Here is a 13,298-nt window from a genome sequence, read left to right as displayed (position 1 = left end):
TAATCATAAAGTTTTTGGTCTTTCTCTCATTGTGTTTTCTAAAGCTATACTTTAGTCTACCCTTGGGACATAGGTTTAATGAAGGGCTGAGCTCAAGGCCCTGTTTTCTTTTCCTGTTACATGCATTGCTAGCAAAATCTCTTCTGTGCCTTTTTTCCTTATGGCTATTATTCCTTACTTATGGATCAAAGCTTTGTTCTCCCTTTTATTTTAGATTGAAGCAATACAAAGCACATTTTTTTTCATATCCTGTTTAGTATGCCTTAATCCAAAATTTCTGATAATAGATTAGTAGTTCCAGAAGAGAATGACTTAATACAACTCATTAAGCCTGTTTTCTTTCCTCCTTGACTCGGTATCTATGTTAGTCAGGAAAGATGAGATTCACCAGTTGACAGTTTTAATTTTTTCCTTTTATTAAGAATGTAGTACTTGTTCGTTTTGAAAACCTTAGAAAATACAGAGGGGCCGGCACAGTGGTACAGTGGTTAAGTTTGGTGCTCTGCTTCGGCGGCCCAGGGTTCGCAGGTTTGGATCTGGGGTGCGGACCTAGCACTGGTCATCTAACCATGCTGTGGCGCCATCCCACATTAACTCGAGGAAGGTTGGAGCAGGTGACATCAGCGTCATGGCAGAGTGAGCTTGCCCGGGACTCTCTCCCCTCCAACATACAACAAAAAGGAGTAACCATAGTCAAACAAGAAATATCCTTAATAGCACAGGAATCCTTGGAGACTCACAGCAGCCAAACGACGGAGGGTGGAGAGGCTGGAGCCCACCTCGGAGGAGCTGGAACAGGGTAAGAGAGAACTTCATTCCCTCCCCTAAAGACTGGGATCACTGCTGTGGGAGGCTCTGTGAGGGAAGGAGTGGTGGGGGCGGGGTGTCGCGCATCCGCAGGATCACCCAGGACTCCCTAGTGCCCTTGCAGCCCAGAAGGAAGCCCTCTAATGGGGTGAAAGCTTTCGTGTGGGGTGACCTCATCAAGCCAATACCCCAGAAGACCAGATAGCAAGAGCTGATCGGAAAAACTCAGGTCGGCACAGAAGAGAAAGCTCCCCCTCCCCACCAACCCACGCTGTGCCATGCCATCTCAGCTGAAGGCGGAGGGCTCAGAATATGTGGCTCTTGACCCACATCTAGTGGCGATAGGCTGTAACTGCAACTGAATAATATCACAATGGGGAAAAAATCATACTTCCAGCATCCAGCAATTCATTAAGTCCCCAGACCAGAGGGAAAACAATAAATAGCCAGAATTATGTTCTGAAGACTCAGAAATAAGTAAACTAAACGACAATGAATTCAGAATAGCTATCGTCAAAAAACTCAATGAGGTAAAAGAAAATATACAGAAACAATTCAATGAGTTCTGGAGCTACTTCACGAAAGAGATTGAAACTATAAAGAAGAATCAATCAGAAATACTAGAGATGAAAAACAATGGAAGAGAGAAAACAAAATATGGATTCTCTGAGTGTTTCTGTGGACACCATAGAGGAGCGAATCAGCATAATTGAAGATAGACATGTTGAATGGCTCCAGACAGAGGAGGAGAGAGAACCAAGACTAAAAAGAAATGAAGATAATCTCCAAGAAATAGCTGACGCAATGAGGAAATGCAACATAAGAATTATAGGTATCCAAGAAGGTGAAAAGAAGGAGAATGGAGCAGAAAGCATGCTCAAAGAAATAATATCAGAAAACTTCCCAAATCTAGCGAATCAGAGAGAAATGTGTGTGGAGGAAGCTTTCAGATCTCCTAGATTTGTCAATGTAAAAAGATCTACTGCAAGGCATATAGTAGTAAAAATGGCAAAAATGAATGACAAAGAAAGAATACTCAAGGCAGTAAGGTAGAAGAAAATAACCTACAAAGGAACACCGTCAGACTTTCAGTGGATTTCTCTGCAGAAACCTTATAAGCTAGGAGAGACTGGGACAACATATTCAAAAAAAAATTTTTTTTTTAAAGATTGGCACCTGGGCTAACAACCGTTGCCATTCTTTTTTTTTTTTTCTGCTTTATCTCCCCAAACCCCCCCGTACACACTTGAATATCTTAGTTGCATGTCCTTCTAGTTGTGGGATGTGGGACACCGCCTCAACGTGGCCTGACGAGCGGTGCCATGTCCACGCCCAGGATCCAAACCCTGGGCCGCCGCAGCAGAGCATGCGAACTTAACCACTCGGCCACGGAGCCGGCCCCTCAAAATTTTAAAAGATAAAACTCTTCAGCCAAGAATACTCTATCCAGCAAAAATATCCTTCAGATATGAGGGAGAAATTAAATCTTTCCCAGACTAACAAAAGCTAAGGGACTTCGTAGCCACGAGACCCCCCACCCCCACAAGAAATCCTCAAGAAGGCCCTCACACCTGAAAAAAGAAAAAAAAGGAGAAAGAGGTCACAAAACACAGAGTAAGGAGACAAATAGAATCACAATAGGATAGCAAATATTCAACTATAGCATTAGGGTAAAGGGAAGGACAACACCAAAAACAAAGACAATCTTGTCACTTTAACTACAAACTGACAACACAACTTGGAATAAGATATGAAAATAATAGGAGGGGAGGAGGAAAGGGACGGAATCAGTTTAGACTAAGGAAACAGGAGGCCATCAGAAAATGGACTATGTTATGCACGAGATTCTGAATACAAACTTCAGGGTAGCCACTAAACTAAAAAGCAGAAGAGAGACAAAAAATAAATAAGGAAAAAACTAAGAAACACAGCATAAGAAACGGCAGAAGTCAATGGGTAGACCAGAACACAGGACAAGAAACAAAGGAAAAACGGGAAAACCAGAAAACGAGTGACAGAATGACAGCATTAAGCCTTCATACATCAATAATCACCCTCAATGTAAATGGATTGAACTCTCCAATAAAAACACACAGAGTGGCAAGATGGATTAAAGAACAAGATCCAACAATTTGTTGCCTCCAGGAAGCACAACTCAGCTCCAATAACAAATACAGACTCAGAGTGAAGGGGTGGAAGATGATACTCCAAGCTAACGGCAAACAAAAGAAAGCAGGTGTCGCAATACTTATATCAGACAAAGTAGACTTCAAGATAAGGCAGGTAAAGAGAGACAAAGAGGGGCAGTATATAGTGATCAAAGGGACACTCCATCATGAAGAAATAACGCTTATAAATATCTATGCACCCAACACAGGAGCATCAAAGTTCATAAAGCAACCATTAACAAACCTAAAAGAAGATATCAAAAGTAACACAATAATAGTAGGGGACCTCAACACCCCACTCACATCATTGGACAGATCATCCAGACAGAAAATCAACAAGGAAACAGTGGAATTAAATAAAAAGCTGAAACAGTTGGACTTAATAGACATATAAAGAACACGCCATCCAAAAACAGGAGAATACACATTTTTCTCAAGTGCGCACGGAACATTCTCAAGGATATACCATATGTTGGGAAACAAGGCAAGCCTCTATAAATTTTTAAAAATTGAAATAATAACAAGCATCTTCTCCAATCATGATCCTATAAAGCTAGAAATTAATTAAAAGAAAAAAGCTGAGAAAGGGACAAAGATGTGGAAACTAAACAATGTGCTATTGAACAAGCAATGGAACATTGAAGAAATTGAAGAAATCAAAAAATATCTAGAGACAAATGAAGACGATAACATGCCAACCCAACTTATAAGGGATACAGCAAAAGCTGTATTAAGAGGGAAATTCATCGCAATACAGGCACACCTTAACAAACAAGAAAAATCCCAAATAAGCAATCTCAAATTACACCTAACTCAATCAGAGAAAGAAGAACAAACAAAGCCCACAGTCAGCAGAAGGAGAGAAATAATAAAAATCAGAGCAGAAATAAATGCTATTGAAACAAAAAAGGCAGTAGAAAGGATCAATGAAACACAGAACTGGTTCTTTGAGAAGATAAGTAAAATTGACAACCCCCTAGCCAGATTTACAAAGAAAAAAGAGAGAGCTCAGATAAACAAAATCAGAAATGAAAAAGGAGAAATAACAACAGACTCCACAGAAATACAATGGATTATAAGAGAATACTATGAAAAACTATATGCCAACAAAATGTAACCTAGAGGAAATGGATAAATTCTTAGACTCTTACACTCTCCCAAAGCTAAATCAAGAAGAAGCAGACAATCTGAAGAGACCAATCTCAAGGAAAGAGATTGAAACAGCAATCAAAAGCATCCCAAAGAATAAAACTCCAGGACCAGAAGGCTTTCCTGGGGAATTCTACCAAACTTTCAGAGAATATTTAATACCTATCCTTCTCAAGCTATTCCAAAAAATTAGGGAGGATGGAAGACTTCCTAACACATTCTACGAGGCCAACATCAACCTGATACCAAAGCCTGACAAGTACAGCATGTAAAAGGAGAACTACAGGCCAATATCGCTGGTGAACATAGATGCAAAAATTCTCAACAAAATTTTGGCAACCCAAATTCAGCAATACATCAGAAGGATCATACATCACGATCAAGTGGGATTCATACCAGAGACACAGGAATGGTTCAACATCCGCAAATCAATCAACATGATAGACCACATCCAAAAATTGAGGAATAAAAGCCACATGATCATCTCAATAGATGCAGAGAAAGCATTTGACAAGATCCAACAGCCATTTATGATAAAAGCTCTGAACAAAATGGGGATAGAAGGAAATTATCTCAATATAATAAAGGCCATATATGAGAAACCCACAGCCAACATCATACTCAATGGGCAAAACTGAGCGCCATCCCCCTGAGAACAGGAACGAGACAAGGATGCCCTCTATCACCAGTCTTATTTAACATAGTACTGGAGGTTTTGGCCAGAGCAATTAGTCAAGAGAAAGGAATAAAAGGAATCCAAATAGGGAATGAAAAAGTGAAACTCTCGCTGTTTGCAGACAACATGATCTTATATATAGAAACCCCAAAGAACCCACTGGAAAACTTTTAGAAATAATCAACAACTACAGCAAAGTTGCAGGGTATAAAATCAACTTACATAAATCAGTAGCATTTCTATACTCTAATAATGAACTAACAGAAAAAGAACTCAAGGACACAATATCATTCACAATCGCAACAAAAAGAATAAAATACCTTGGGGTGAATTTAACTAAGGAAGTGAAAGACCTATACAATGAAAACTACAAGACTTTCCTGAAAGAAATTGAAGACGACTTAGAGAGATGGAAAGACATTCCATGCACATGGACTGGAAGAATAAACATAGTTAAATGTCCATACTACCTAAAGCAATCTACAGATTCAATGCAATCCCAATCAGAATCCCAATGATATTCTTTACAGAAATAGAACAAAGAATCCTAAAATTCATATGGGGCAACAAAAGAGCCCAAATTGCTAAAGCAATCCTGAGAAAAAAGAACACAGCTGGAGGCATCACAATCCCTGACTTCAAAACATACTACAAAGCTACAGTAATCAAAACAGCATGGTACTGGTACAAAAACAGGTGCACAGATCAATGGAACAGAATTGAAAGCCCAGAAATAAAACCACACATCTATGGACAGCTAATCTTCGACAAAGGAGCTGAGGGCATACAATGGAGAAAAGAAAGTCTTTTCAACAAATGGTGCTGGGAAAACTGGACAGCCACATCTAAAAGAATGAAAATTGACCGTTCTTTTTCACCATTCACTAAAATAAACTGCAAATGGATCAAAGACCAAAAGCTGACACCTGAAACCATAAGGCTTCTAGAAGAGAATATAGGCAGTACACTTTTTGACATCAGTATTAAAAGGATCTTTTTGGACACCATGTCTTCTCAGACAAGGGAAACAATAGAATAAACAAATGGGACTTCATCAAACTAAAGAGCTGCTTCACGGCAAGGGAAAACAGGATTGAAACAGAAAAACAACCCACTAATTGGGAAACAATATTTGCAAGTCATATATCTGACAAAGGGTTAATCTCCATAATATATAAAGAACTCACACAACTCAACAACAAAAAATCAAACAACACGATCAGAAAATGGGCAGGAGATATGAACAGACATTTCTCCAAAGAAGATATACAGATGGCCAATAGGCACATGAAAAGATGTTCATCATCACTGATCATCAGGGAAATGGAAATCAAAACTACGCTAAGATATCACCTTATACCCATTAGAATGGCAAAAATAACCAAAACAAAAAGTAACAAATGTTGGAAAGCTTGTGGAGAAAAAGGAACCCTCATACACAGCTGGTGAGAATGCAAACTGGTGCAGCCACTATGGAAAACAGTATGGAGATTTCTCATAAAATTAAAAATAGAAATACCATATGACCTAGCCATCCCACTACTGGTTATCTATCTGAAGAACTTGAAGTTAGCAGTTCCAAAAGTCCCATGCACCCCTATGTTCACTGCAGCATTATTTACAACAGCCAAGACGTGGAAGCAACCTAAGTGCCCATCAACTGATGACTGGACAAAGCAGATGTGGTATATATACACAATGGAATACTACTCAGCCATAAAAAAGAATAAAATTGTCCCATTCACAACAACATGGATGGATCTTGAGGGAATTATGTTAAGTGAAATAAGCCAGATAGAGAAAGACTATCTCTTTATGACTCCACTCACATGTGGAAATTAAACATGTAGACAAAGAGAACAGATTAGTGGCTACCAGGGGGAAGGGGGCGTAGGGGTGGGCACAAAGGGTGAAGTGGTGCACCTACAACACGACTGACAAACAATAATGTACAACTAAAATTTCAGAAGGTTGTAAACTATCATAAACTAAATAAAAGTTTTTTAAAAATAGAGCAAGATTCGCACAGATTTTAGCTCAGGGCCAATCTTCCTCACACACACAAAATAAATAAATAATAATAAATGAAAATACAGAGAAAGTACACAGGGAAAAGTCACTTTAAGGTAATGTAATAAAATAGTGAATATTAATAAGATAGTGGAGGTACTGTCCCTCCACGCACATACAACTCTGGTTCAGGTCACAGTATTTTATGGTCCGAAGATTCTTCCCACATGAATTAAACAATAACAACTAACTTTTATTGGATGCTAGGGTGTGCTATGCACCTTTCAAAACACTTTAAAGAAAATGCAGTAATTCAATACTCAATACAACAGTGCCAATAAGTACTATTATTCTCCTTTTATAAGAAAAAGAAAGTTCATCTGTCCAAGGTCAGAGAACTACTAAGTGGGAGAGCTAGGACTGAACCCAGACATTCAGGCTCATGAACTTGTGCACTTAACCATCGTGAGATACTGCTTCAAACAGTGTTGGTTGTTCTCAGCTATTAGTGCGCTTTCCCGCTCCCCACAAGGCCAGTGCGCCTGGGGGATGGGACGGCAAGGGAGGCTGGATCTCAGTTGAGCTGTTACTAATAGACAAACTAAATCCATGAAAGAATCAAACTCTAATATCCTAGGCGTCCATAGTTATAATTTCTGTGCTACGCATGTACAACTCTTCTAGTTGTGCACTATCCTTAATTATGTACCGTCCTCAGGAGAAATGAGAAAATAGTTTTTCTGTGGTTCCTATGAGGAGCCTCGGTTGAGAAATGCTGGTTTAGACCATAATAAAGCAGAGGAGCCTCTCAAAATATAAAACTTAATTATTGTTCCTTCTCCCCGGAAAAAAGCTGCCAGGTGGCTTGGGAGGAAATGAGAATTTTCTTGGACTTACTTGCAATTATTTTGTGATTCAATGTTATTTTAAACTACAGGAGAGAGAGTGGAAATAAAATCTTTGGGGTTTAGAGCCCCTAAAGGTCTAAATCTGGCCCTGGGTCGTAATTGAAATAAGATGGATATAATCCGTAGTAACGGCCCTAGTTTTGTTCAAGATGTTACATCAGAAAGGGGTGGAACTGACTTCTAAAACTCACTTTAAGGGCCGATCACTTTTGGCACTTTATCTTAGGGAACAATGTCTAATACACATTAGGAATGAAAATATTTTTTATGGCCAGGTCATGCTGACCAGTATAAACTTAAGTTCTGAATCATTGTACAAGTTAACTAAAAACACTTACATTCAAAAGTATTTTTATTATCTCTAGTATTCAGTAGGGAATTCCCCAAACCATAGGCTTTCCTCATTTCCTCAAAGTAAAATAATCACAGGATTTTAAGAAATCTATAGGGGCCGGCCCAGTGGTGCAGCAGTTAAGTGCGCACGTTCCGCTTTGGCAGCTTGGGGTCCGCTGGTTCGGATCCCAGCTGCCGACATGGCGCCGCTTGGCACACCATGCTGTGGTAGGCGTCCCACATATAAAGTGGAGGAAGATGGGCACGGATGTGAGCTCAGGGCCAGGCTTCCTCAGCAAAAAGAGAAGGATTGGCAAAAGTTAGCTCAGTGCTCATCTTCCTCAAAAATAAAAAATAAATAAAAATCTGTAGACATTTAATTTAACAACTGTTATAAATAATGGCTTTATGCACCCTGTAGACTCTTTCTGTATTGAAAATTATATTCTAAAGCTAGTTTCCCAGAATTTGAATTACTATGTGTACATTTTTTAAAGTGTATTCTGCCAAACTTTTCATTACTAATTTGTGTGTGCTTTATGAGAGAGCCTCATCGGCCCTGGTACAAGAAAACCCTGGAGATAAAGTAGGTTCTGGCTACCACATTCTCTAATTCCTAGATGCACAGATAGAAGGAATCACTTTTTCTCTTCTGAGCATGATTGAAATCAAATTGATACCTTAAGAAAATTTCTGGGTGGAAATTATTTGCTGAGGCATCTGCCTCTGACATCCTAGACCTACTATATCCTTATCAAGTGTGTATTTAATGCACAGCGTCTAGGTCATTTCATATCTGACAGATATTTTTATTGTGAGTTTTCCATTCTCCCTAGCTCAGTGGTTCTAACCCTAACTGCACATTAAAATCATCTGGGAAATTTTTTTTTAAATTCTGATGACCAGGTCACATTCAGACTCTCTGGGGTTGGGATCTGGCATTAGTAGTTTTAAAGGAACCCCAGGTAATTCTCTCATGCAATCAGCATTGGAAACTCTCTTTAATCCTCTAACAGTCTCTGGCATTCATACCTAGGCTTTCCTTCTTTTAGAACCACTGACTCAATAACAACTTTTCCTAGAGAAATATATAAAATAGTAACTGACAATATAAGAAAGAGATGTTAATCCATTCCATAAATATTTTTAAAAATAGACTCACTCATATCAATGCTGCAATCTGCCTTCTCTATTCCCATGCCCAGGCCACTGGGCACTATAGGCATCAATACAACTTCATTGGTCCCAACCTTAAGCCCTCAACACTTGGATGTCCTTGTACTTCTTGGCCTGCCCTGTTTATCATTCCCTTCAGTTTCTGTTCCAAAGCTTCATCACTCTAAGGACCACTTTCTCAGCAGCCTCAACTGTTACTTCTTCCATAAAATGGAGGCCATCACACTATAACATTCTTAATTTCCTGTTCTCCCCTACCACTTCGGAGAACAACTATATCTGCAACTATCCTCTCATCTCCTTGCTGCCTGTCTCTGAAGATGAGGTATCTCACTTCATTTATTATTTTACTCAACATCCCTGGGCAATTCTCATTTTCCCCCCTTTGGCTTTAATCTGTATGGTGATTACCCCTCGTTCTCTATCTGTAGGCCTTGACCTCTTAAATGAATTTCAAACTCATGTCCTACTGTTTGCAGGGTAATTGGATATCTCTCAGGCACTTCAAAGTCAAGATGCCCCAAGCTAAACTCAGTTTTTCTCCTACCCTTTCCCTCTCTGCAATCTCTCTTTCACTGCTCTCTTGGGACTGATACGCAGGCAACCAAGCCAGAAACCTGGGAATTATATCTTCCCTCTCCCTTACCTCTATATCCAGTCTCCAAATCCTGCTGACTTTGCCTTTTTTTTTTTTTTTGCATATCCATCCTTTCCACTTTTACTACTGCAGCTCAAACTCATGTCTTCATCTTCATATCCACACTGCTTCCATAGCCTCCTAACTAGATCCTTTGTTCCTCTCACATTTATCGTCCTTAAACATCTCTCAGTCCCCTGGTTACATTAGTCAGTGGTTCCATCATAGAGGATAAATTCTATGTTCCTTACCCTGAGACTTATTTCTCCCACCCCATCTCCTATCATTCTTGCTTTCACTTAAGGTTTAAGTAACACCAAGCTGCTTTGTACTACCACACCCAGTTTGTATTACCATACTCTCTTCCTGAAAGCCCTTCCCCACCTCCATTCTCTACCATTTTAAGTTGGATTGGCTTTTCCTCTGCTACCTGGCCCCTTTACATGCCCACCCATCAGGCTGAGCAAAGTGGTAGTTGTCCTAGTAGTTCTCAGTAGATTCTCTCTTTGCACTTAACAATGCCTTATTGTATTGAAATTATCTGATTCTTTGTACCCAAATAGAATCTAAGTTCCTTAAGGGTAAGGGACATGCAGGCACTATGTCCCTGCTACAGGTATGTGCTCAACGTTAATTAAATAAACTGAAGTGTTTAAAGAAAAAGACTCAGAGATAAAATGGATTTTGAAAGCAGCAATAGCATCTACATAAAGCTTTTCCTGACACTGGCAGTAAAGACAGAAGTTAATTTAGTTTCCCAAATTCAGCAACCAATGCAAATATCTCTTGTCCGTAAGACCTACCTGGTCCTGATTGTTTAATCTAGATTTCTTACTGACATCTATGCAGCTATTTAGATTACATTTCTTTTTTTTAAAGATTGGCACCTGAGCTAACATCTGTTGCCAATCTTTGTTTTCTTCTCCTACTTCTCCCCAAAGCACCCCCCTCCAGCCCCCCAGTATATAGTTGTATATTCTAGTTGTAGGTCCTTCTGGCTCTGCTGTGTGGGACACCACCTCAGCATGGTTTCATAAGCCATGCTAGGTCCATGCCCAGGATCCAAACTGGCAAAACCCCTGGCTGCTGAAGAGGAGCATACGAGCTTAACCACTTGGCCATGGGGCCAGTCCCTAGATTATATTTCAATTTGCAATATATAAACTGATATTCTTGAATTTGATCATATAAAATATGGTTTGGGTAAAAAAACCTTGTTTGATGATAAAAGCAATTAAACTTGAAAAAATGATTTCACATTTTTTAACTGAGTCATCTCCCTGAGGAAGAAATATATAAAATATCCTGATTTTCTTTGTTGTGCTGACAGATGAGATCACTGGTGAAGAAAAATACACAGCTGATATTTTGATCTTGCAATCTACAGTTTAAAAATTAATTAAAACTTTAAAACTTATTTTTCCTTTAAATTTGATGACATTTCTTTTTATATTCCTTGTTTTGTAGATATAGAATCTTTATCTCTGAGATTTTTTAAATTACAGTTTGGAATAAATTTTCTTCTGGGTTCTATATAGTCTTTTTGCTCCTGGTCTATTTGTTTTGTCTCTCTCAGACTTGAGGCTTTATTTAAAAGTTTGGTGATGCTAAAATAGATTGGAAACTCTGCCTGCAGGGGCAGAGCTTATCAGTTAGTAGGTTTGACTGTGGATCCACAGGTGAACTGGCTTTTTCAGTTGAGGCCTCCTAACTGTCTTCTGATTAGTCTGCCTGGAGAGGAAGTGTTTACATTTAACAACCAGGGGATATATGACTAGTTGGCAGTATTCTAGGAGCCAAACAGGAGAAGGTTCTCAGTCTCCCACATAATCTGCCCAATTGCACCACCCCTCCAATTTCAGTGTGACTTCTCATTCTTAGTCTGCTGTGTTGCCTAGAGCCTCTGGTTCACGTAAACTCCTGGTCTTCCACTAAGTAAGACAGGAGATCTGGGAGCTCATTGTTCCTTCTTTCAGACTGTAACCAGTCCTCCAGTTCTCAGCCCCGGGCTGCTCTTCTGACTTCAGAGGGTCCTGTAGACGACCCGGAGTTCTGTGACAGGAACAGGCTTCTTGTCGGCGTTCTCCTTTGTAGGCCTGGGTTTCAGCTTACTCTGTTTTGCCTAAATCACTGCACATCTTCCAAAATTTTGTTTACTTATCTCACCTCCTTTCCTGTTCTTTTAATTGTAGGTTTATACTTAAAAAATTCTTTTTGATACTGTTGTTTTAGTGGCATTTCAAGAGAGTGTTCAATTCACCATGTTTAATCAGATTATGTTAGAGAATTTTAAAGCCAGGCCCTCAATTTCAAATTGTAACCCTATCAGCTGCTGGTGTCTCTACCCCTGTAAGATGCATACAAAATGAACTTGGTCCTCTCTTTCCCTATGGAAAAGTCTAATGCTCTGCCCCAAATTTCTGTGAATACATGGGGGAGTTGCCATGTTATGGTTATCTCTAGCTTCAATTTCCTGCCACCCCTAAATTCCAGATCTCCATGCTGAATGGTATTGCTGTTCTCATCCATCCTGTCAATTTAAAAGGGAAACACAACTCCTTCCCTCTACTTTGCACACATATACCACAAAAACAAAATCAAAACCCACCACTCACACCAAGGCCTCTGAGTCTGTATAAGACTTTATGGAAGATTTTAGAGGGAAATGGAAGAGGGTTTACATCATAGAAACATATAGAACATATTAGTTGAGTATCTATTCGATATTCCTAGATCTTCAAATTTTTGAGAACTCTTCGAGCACTTCATTGTTAACTGTTGGCTATGCTCTTTCCTCTTATTCTCTCTACATACCCCCCCCCACACACACACACAAGTTCTTTTTTTATTTCCAATGTAGAGAAAATTATCTTTCTTTTTTGTTTTCTTAAACCCTGCTAACCAGAATGGAATATTGAGGCATCCAGGGCACTATCATTTCAGTTGCTCAATTGGATTTCCTAAACAGCCTCCAAAATGCTGTGACTCCATCTCTTCCTTCCCTCTGCTCCACCTCTTACCTCCTTTATCCACATAATCTTTCAGTACAAATCTGACTAGTGCCCTAAGGGTCACACTAGCCCTTCATGACAACAGACCCAACTTTGCACTTGCCTCTCAGCACTTTATGTACCTGTTATATTGATTTGGGCCTTCTACCTGGAAAATTTTACCCCTCCTCTGTGCCTGGCTTCAATCTACTCAGTCCTCAGGTTGCCCTTTAAGTATCTCTTCCTCCAAGAAAATTGTTCCTGACTCCTTTTGTCCTTTAATTAGATACTCCTGCCACATGGTCCAATAAACACTGGACTTCCATATGGTAGCATTTTTCTCAATATTGTCTGTTATCTTCCCCTCTAGTATCTACCGTGGGGGCAGAGATGGTGTTTGGCTCACTCAATAGTCTATCCTTATTATCTGGGCATTCTGTAGTT

Source organism: Equus przewalskii, chromosome 17 (assembly GCF_037783145.1).
Source record: "Equus przewalskii isolate Varuska chromosome 17, EquPr2, whole genome shotgun sequence".
NCBI classification, from domain to species: Eukaryota; Metazoa; Chordata; class Mammalia; order Perissodactyla; family Equidae; genus Equus; species Equus przewalskii.
This window is presented reverse-complemented; position numbering follows the sequence as displayed.